The sequence below is a fragment of the Alligator sinensis genome, unplaced genomic scaffold (genome assembly GCF_000455745.1).
Source record: "Alligator sinensis unplaced genomic scaffold, ASM45574v1 scaffold379_1, whole genome shotgun sequence".
NCBI lineage: Eukaryota > Metazoa > Chordata > Crocodylia > Alligatoridae > Alligator > Alligator sinensis.
Window position 1 is genome coordinate 469,954 of NW_005842001.1, and position 9,014 is coordinate 478,967.

The 9,014-nt window shown below is 43.3% G+C and overlaps 1 long non-coding RNA gene across 1 annotated transcript in view; it reads right to left on the reverse strand.

Annotated features, from left to right (window-relative positions):
- LOC112549945 overlaps positions 1-9,014 on the reverse strand; it is a 258,403-nt gene that overhangs the window by 60,462 nt on the left and 188,927 nt on the right. The window contains exon 3 of the long non-coding RNA XR_003093585.1: positions 7,381-7,445. This is a non-coding gene — a long non-coding RNA (uncharacterized LOC112549945). The remainder of the gene's footprint in view (positions 1-7,380; positions 7,446-9,014) is intronic.

Sequence of the window (9,014 nt, forward strand, 5' to 3'; positions counted from 1 at the left end):
GGATAGATTCGTTATCTTTGAGAGCATCAAGCCATCCTGTGAGTGCAGGAAAGTAGGACCATGGGATGCTGGGCTGTACATGGCCTTCGTTGCCCAGAAAAGCTATGGATCTCATGTTTCTCAGCACAGAGCTAGACTTTCATGCCCTGCTCTTGCAACTGTCAGGCCACATACTTAATATGAAAAATTTTCAAAGGTGATAAACATCTTCAATTAGAGATGCTGTTCCTTAATACCAATGTCATGTCCTCACTGGGTTAAATTCTGACTCCAAAACTTCAGCAGTGTGGTTTATCCATAATTATATTGCAGCCCTAGGTTCCACAGCCATAGAGAACGATTGGGAATTCTGAAGGTGTAGGAACTTACCCAATCCTGAGGGACTGTTTAGGTGCTCTGTGCCCAGGACTAGATCATTCACTACCAGTTCAATACTGGGGTAAAAGGAAGCACAATTTAATAAATAATAATACTAATATAAGCATACTGCTTAAGACAGAGAGGATTTGGATCACTCCAACTTCCATATATGGGGTTTATGAGGAAAAGCACCCCATATCTCCCCTCTATAGATATGCTTTATTAGATGGAACCCCTCATTTTTACAAGCTCCAAAATTAAACTGAAATCTTATAACTAAGAATATTTTGCACAATGGGCACTTCTACGTGTGCCCTTATGGCGCCGCTGTTACTGCACCGTCAGTACTTCCTTTAGGAAGTACTAAATGATGGCGCAGTAACAGCCCGTATTGCACCATGCCGGCAGCGCATGATTATTTTTAGCTACTACATCACCATAGCAAGGGAGCACTTTGCTAAGGTGACGTAGCTGCCGCATCACAGTTTGTGCCCGCCATTGCTACAGTGACATAGCGTCTCATGTAGATGCACCCAGTGACTCTTTATTTGACATGAAATTATATTAACAGGATCTATATTAGTAAACCTATAATATTGGTAACACATATTCAGTAATGTATGATGTAATAGCTACATTGTGCCAGCAGCGATGGATTACAATTGTCAGGAAGCTAAACACCATGTATTGTCTCAGCCAGTTATAACTTTAATTGGGAATTCCCTTCTTTGGCCAGGTTTTACTGAAATCCTTCACATTATTTCAATGTATGTTTTTAGTTGATTGTTGACACACTTAACTATTATGTCGCAAGTAAATGCCAATATAAATCATATTGATTTAACAGTGTACACTGTGAAAATCAATATTCCAGGAGGTGGAGCAGAGATGACATCAGACTAGCAGAAGCCAGCCTGGCTCAGCATATAAAACAGATTTCCAGACTCCAAGGCAATTCCACAAGGCAGAAAAAATACAAGAGCAAGGAATGAACAGAACGTTACTAAACACACTACTTGGCTAATCACGTAAATTTGACATTCCCAATCGCCATTGACAAACAATCAATCTTAAGCACATGCTAAGCTCATTCTATAAAGCAATGTTCATCCTTGACAAGACAAGGGATGTACTTTGACTTGTTAAAAAACTATGGAACAAATTCTATTCTATTATTAATACCATTCCATATAGCTGAGAAGAGACAAAGGGTCTGACTCGTCTCACTTATATCAGGCCATATCAGAAGGAACTGCACTGAAGTGGAAAGAATTACACTTGTGTTAGCTGCATCAGAATGAGACAGCCAACACCAGCACAACAATTTAAGACTCCAACTGATCTTTCCACAAACTCGGATTGCCTAATATGCATTCATTCAGAAAAAAAAATCAATATTGAGCTCAGTGGTTGATGCTAATCATAGTCACAGGGTACCAACCACAATTTTGGTATTTTAGTATGACTCAAATCCCTTAAACTTGCACACCTGTCAAGACTTACTGAAATCTTTTTAAGGAATTTATTGCATGCTGTGACCCTCAAGCAAGTTACTAAATACTTTCAAAACTTTACAACCATAGCGAAAAAATTATTTCTTTTACCAAAATGTTAGTAACAAAGTAAGAAACCCTATAATCTGTAGGTTGCTTGCTAAATTGTTTCTTTTCTCTATTTCTACTTAACTGCTTATCATTTCAGTATTCATATGCCTAAATAGTGAGCATCTTCTAGAAGTCAAGGGCTTAAAGGTACTAAGTGTCCTCTTCTAATCCACATTTCACATCACTTAAAGTATATTTCACTGAGGCAGTGTAGATTCAGCACTGGAAATCATGAGATTTGGATTCACTCACCCTCCATTTTATATTGTTGTTTTACATATTTAGCCAAAAAAAACCCTTCCTCATCAGTTAGTAAAAAATAATAATTATCCCACTATAACCCAGAGAAGGCTGCTTCACACCCTGCATTCCAACAATCTGATAATATCATACAAGTTGTACAAATTCTGCTGTTCTACTTGGATTTATCACATTCAGTTCTATACATTCAGACTTCATTATGCTAAAATGAAAGGAGGCAAAAGAGCTTCCTTGCTGATTTTTCCAGAGTCAATCTCTCCTTAGAGGTATAAAAGCTACTGAAGATTATGCCACAGAAAGCAGCAGATGAACCTCTAGTCATGTAACTATTGATTTTTTTTGCAATATACCTCTCAGGCATCAACCCTAGAAAGAACTGTATGCCATAAAGGAACAGTTCTGCAGCAATCAGTGTTGGACTTTCCAGGTCCCAGTGAACTCGGGCAGAAGACAGGGTCAACTCTGGTTGTTCTCTGATTACTGAATGAGTGGGTCTCTTACAGGCGCATATGAATGCACCAGAGATCAAAAATGGGAAACTGGGAAAGAGAGTACACAATGCTAGAATGCAATGACACATTGGCAGACCTGTTCTGAGTAACAAGCCTGCTGAGAGAAAAGATTTCCCAGGAAGAGCTGCAAAGCCATTTTTTCCCTGAAGTTATTTATGGGTTAGAACAGATTGTACTAAGATGAAGAGACTTCAATTTAGTACAGCTTTCAATCGATATATCTTAGGGAAATAATAAAACATTATTGGGGCAATCAGGTTTATACTAATCATTGTTATTAGACCAGTCATTCCATTTCTCATAAGCACAGCAATACCTTTATGAAAAAAAAAAAAATCTGTTTACTAATACCACTGAATAATAAATTTAACATGTAACCACAGTACTTAACGTATTTTTGACAACAGCGTTGAAGTCATTTTCTGATAAGGTGTTTTCTGAGATCTGATCACAAAGCATGTTCACAGTACTTATGAGCAGGACTCTAACTCAGGTGATCCTCCCCCTCTACGTGACACTAGTCAGGCCACAGCTGGAGTACTGTGTCCAGTTCTGGGCACCGCACTTCAGGAGGGATGTGGACAGCATCAAGAGGGTGCAGAGGAGGGCCACCCGCATGATCCGGGGACAGCAGGGCAGACCCTATGAGGAGAGGCTATGGGTCCTTAACCTGTTCAGCCTTCGCAAGAGAAGGCTATGGTGGGGACCTGGTGGCCGTCTATAAACTTACTAGGGGGGACCAGCAGGGTTTGGGAGAGACCTTGTTCCCCCGAGCGCCGCCTGGAGTAACAAGGAATAACGAACATAAGTTGCTAGAGAGTAGGTTTAGATTAGACATTAGAAGGCACTACTTCACAGTCAGGGCGGCTAGGATCTGGAACCAACTTCCAAGGGAAGTGGTGATGGCTCCTACCCTGGGGGTCTTTAAGAGGAGACTCGACATTTACCTGGCTGGGGTCATTAGAGCCCAATTCTCTCTCCTGCCCATGGCAGGGGGTCGGACTAGAAGATCTACAAGGTCCCTTCCAAGCCTACATCTATGAATCTATGACTTAGCAAAAGCATCAGAGTATCTTTTGGAACAACTAACCAACCACAAATCCTTTGAATCCATAAAATAATTATCAGGATGCAGGGGGAATGCTGAGGCACTATGGTAAGAGAGAGTGGTAGGACCTGGAAGGAGAGAAGAAATACTGTATTCACCTGCATACAAAATGACCCCCCAATAATTAGATTGCATACACAGAAAATGTATTATAATTTTCCAAGCATGGACTCTAATTATTGGTGGATCATCTTGAATTTGTACCTGCCCTCCCCCGCCACTACTGCAGGCAGTGTGGGGAGAGGTGATGGCAGAGATAGTAATGGGGCTGCCCCAGGGGGACAGACATTGGAGGGAGCAATAGGGGGATACATGCTAAGGCAAATGGCAAGGAACAGTAGCTCTGCAGCAGGGATGGCACAGAGCTGGCAGTACTGCTACAAGGTCAGACTGGAGCACATGCTGCATGCTCCAGGCTGCAGCAAGGATGGAATGGGACTTTGGTCAGGCCGCAGTTGGAGTACTGCATCCAGTACTGGGCGCCGCACTTCAAAAGGGAAGTAGCCAGCCTGGAGAGGGTTCAGAGGAGGGCCACCCGCTTGGTGAGAGGGCAGCAGGACAGGTCCTACGAGGAGAGATTGAGGGACCTGAACCTGTTCAGCCTCAGCAAGAGGAGGCTGAGGGGGGACCTGGTGGCTGCCTACAAACTCATAAGGGGAGATCAACACCAAATAGGTAGAGCCCTTTTCTCCACAGCACCACCTGGGGTGATGAGGAACAATGGTAATAAGCTGATGGAGAAAAGGTGTAGGTTAGAGATCAGAAGGCAATATTTTACAGTTAGGGTGGCCAAAATCTGGAACCAACTTCCCAGGGAAGTGGTCTTCGCCCCTACCTTGGGCAAATTCAAGAGAAGGTTGGATGATCACCTGCCTGGGGTCTTGTGAGCACAGCATTCATTCCTGCCTGTGGCAGGGTGTCCGGGGAGATGATCTGTTCAGGTCCCTCCTGACCCTAGCTACTATGAAACTATGGAACATGCCAGCATGGAGCAAAGGTAAGGAGGAGGATGGCAGAGAGGAAGAAGCAGCATGGGTTGGGGGAGAGTGGGGGCAGTGGTGGTTTGAGGCTGCAGAGGAGAGTGGCTGGTGGTACATAGCCAGCAGAGGAAAGGCAGCAGCTGCTGCTTCAGCTCTGACCGTCCCCCCAGGTTGGGAACTGAGACAGAGCCAGAGTCAGAACTGGAGGGAGGGGGACAGCAGGTAACTGCCTCCATTCTTGCCATCTCGTACTCAATTATGAGGTGAGGGGCTTTTTCCCCACAATGTCAAAAAAGAGGAAGAAACCTTGTCTTCTAAACAACTACATACGGTATTAATTTTTTCTTTGATATGGACACAAATTGCACGCTTTCATCAGACCAGGTGCTGGTACCCCAAACACCTTCTAAACCGGTGGTGCTCAGCCTTTTGGCCCTGCAGACCAGATGAGTGGGACCAGGCTGGTCTGTGGGCCAAATCAAGCCCTACATGCCAGGATCGGGCCTCCCAGCACCACCCGCTGCTGCCTCCTCACACAGGGATTGGTCCCTGGGGGACTGGCATTGCCTGCTTCTGCCCCACTTGCCAGAATTGGTTCCCAGGGACTAGCCCAGTGCTGCTCCCTCCCACCCCAGCGTGCCAGCACTGGTCCCTGGGAGCGTAACACTGCACTCCCCTACCAGGTTTAGTCCCCCTGCCCTGGGACCCCCCTCCAGCCCCAGCATACTGGGATTAGTCCCTGAGGCCTGGCATTCCCCTCCCCCCACTTACATGCTTGGATCATGTACCCAAACAAGTGTGCAGAGCCTGGAGATCCACACCAGGCCCAGAAAATATAACCGTAGTGGAGCAATGTCTCTACTCCCCTGCTACCAAATTTCTGGAGCTATGAAGAGCCCTGTGGGCTGGAGGACATGGGGCCATAGGCTGGATGTGGCCTGTGGGTTGAGCACCCCTGTTCTAAACTGGAAGAGGGTAAACTTGCTAATTTTAGAGCCATACATCCACACATTGTACGTGTTTCTCTTTTCAAACTGACATTGCTCCCATGCTAGCCATTATGAAAGGGAAGAGCTCCTTGAATATCTCCAATAGAGGCTGCTACATTAGCCTCTATTAACCTCTGCCATGATGCCTACAAAGCACTTGACAATAACTAAGCAGCTGCTGACTATTGCTTATTATTCTAATCATAAGTGTCTCACTGTTAGCTTGTGCTCCCCTGACTGTTTGTTATATCCATCTGTTACTTTTTGTCATGTATTAGATTGTAAGCTCTTTGGGGCACAAACTAGTTTTATATAGTATGTGTATATATGTATAGAGCGTCTAATACAACGGGGCAATGATTCCAATGCCCCAGTTGGGGCTTCTAGGAACTACCATAGCACCAACATTACATTACTGTTACATATAAATACTGCAGGAGGAAACGATTTTAGGTTTCACAGAATAGAATCCATTCACCTGCTAAAGCAGAAAAGTAGATTAGAAAACCCAGATGGTTTGTAATCACTTAACAAAACAGCAATCCTATTTAAAACACATTTTTGTGGAAATTTTCTTACGATTACTACCTATGTTTTTTTTTCTTTGCACGTGAGCAAACACACATTAGACAAGTATACAATGCTGTACTAATACCATGTTGTCCACCTCATGCCAGATTTGCAAGAGGAACACTGCAAGTCTACATTATTTATGTTAGGCCGGCAAACAGCTTATAAATGATCATTTTCAACATCAAGCATGGAACGAATGGCTGCCAAACTGAGTAATGTCACTGCAAAAAATTGATATCTTTGAAATTTGTTTCAAGGATCATGTGCAAAAAACCTTGCCAGGAGACATGCAAAAATCAGGACACATCTAAGGACTAGAGTACACAGCATATGACTGAACCAATTAATTATTTGAAAATCATCCACTTAGAAGAAAAACTGTCTGCAGCTTTGGTGACTCGCTGTTTATTTCTGATATGGAGGTTGCCTTTTATTCCTTGGGGAAGGAAGAGAACCTGATTATTGTTTCTGTCTTCTCTTTTTGAAGAGCAAAAAAGAAATAACATGGAGGAATAAAAAAAGAAGGATAAAACTGAACTCATTTAAAATGGTCTTCTAGGTCTTAGAATATTTTAAACTGTAATACATTAATATGACTCCCTTATGATTATCTTTCAGCCAACATTAAATGATCCATCATTATTCTCCATGTATTAACCTATTATAAAAGGAAATATCTAGCAGGAGTTTTATTTAAATATTAATAAGTATATGAAAAAAACTTAATCTCAGACTCAGGACCCACCAAAATAGTGAAATAATCAGAAAATGCTTATTTTGAGCTCTGTGACCAGCAAAGACACTATTCGTAGTAATATATTAGATATGCATTTTTTAAAAATCACCAGTTTTCACATAGTTCATAAAGTTCATTAATTATAGGGAGAACTCGCAACATTGTTGGTCATCCAACATCTCCCATGATGGAACCTCATTACTGCCACATTAACCATTCCAGGGCAAAATGCTGAACTGCCGATTTCAAGCACCTACCTCGGCTTGATTTTTTCTCACTCTCTCTTCTTTTTTTAGTTTTAGGGCATATGTCTCAGCTGTTTCTGAAAAAGAGATAAGGAGAAAAATAATTTTCTTCACCCTCTTAAAAATGTACAGGGTTTTTTTTTAGAAGCTCAGAGCCTCCTTTAAGAAGGTCTTAGAGATTCACTTATGGGTGGCGATGTGTAGTGGGGCACCCTCATGTGAAAGACAGACCTTTTCTTTCACTGCAAATAACCATACAGGTTTGGTCAAACTTCAAGACCATTGAAAAATAATCTCAAGTCTCTCCCACTCAGTAGAGACTAGTTATATAGTTCAGAAGCTAAACTCTCCAAGGATTCAATCTGCATAGAGCACACTCTAAGCACATGTCTACAGGCATTGAGAAATACTTTCTCTGCAATTGCTGTTTACAGCTATTGGGGTATGAGGCACAGAGAAACTGGCTCTTCTGTCTTTTTAGTGCCCCTACTTTTGGAGCCAAGACATGGAGGAAAAAACAGTCTGATCTGAAGGCAGACAGAACAAGAACCAGACTAGGTGTTTGAAGATGGACAAGAAGCTTTAAGGAAAGCACATAAAGAGACTGCACCTAGCTAATCAAGAAGAACAGAAATGAATAAGAAGGTACAGATGGAGCACAGATTGGGAAAAGGATCTGGTGGGATCTTCTGGGTGGAAAGACAAGATAAGAAAAGGTCAGAAAGGGCCCAGCTTCATGGGGAAAGGTCAGAAGAGTCCATTAACCAAATTTTTCCAGAATGTGCGGAACACAAAATACCCCAAGCCTCACCATTCCTATGCTGTTTGCAAATATCAGCTGAAACGAGCTGGTAAAATGTGTGTTTTTCATCCCCCTACAGTACCAGCTGGACCTGGTATTGGCAACGGGGGATGATATGGTAGAGGACCTACAGCCTGGTAGTCACCTGGGGGACAGTGATCACCAAATAATAGAATTCATCATAAGACGTAGAGTGGGTAAGGTAACTAGTAGGGTGAAAGTGCTAGACTTTAGGAAAGCTGATTTCAATGAACTCAGGCGATTAGTCAAGGACACACTGCAGAGTAGGAGTTTTGAAGAGATGGGAGCCCAGGAAGGGTGGATGTGCCTTAAGGAAATGATCCTTCGGGCACAGAGGGAGACGATCCCGATGCGAGGAAAAAGAGGGAAAGGGGCCAGCAGGCTTCCTTGGCTGACCAGAGAAATCCAGGGCAGCCTGTGGACTAAAAGGGGAGCATATAAAAAGTGGAAACGGGGAGAGATTACCAAAGAGGAGTATACCTCCTCTGCTCACGCTTGTAGGGAGGCAGTTAGACAGGCCAAAGCTACCATGGAGCTGAGGATGGCAACACAAGTTAAAGATAACAAAAAATTGTTTTTTAGATATATAGGGAGTAAAAGGAAGGCCCAGGGTGGAATAGGACCCCTATTAAATGGGGCAGAAGGAATTGGTGACGGACAGGGGTGACAAGGCTGAACTTCTCAACGATTTCTTTGCCTCAGTGTTCCTAAGTGAGGGGCAGGACAAGGCTCTCACTGGGATTGTAGAGAGGCAGCAGCAAGGCACCAGACTGCCATGCGTAGACCCTGAGATGGTGCAGAGGCACTTGGAGGAACTGGATGC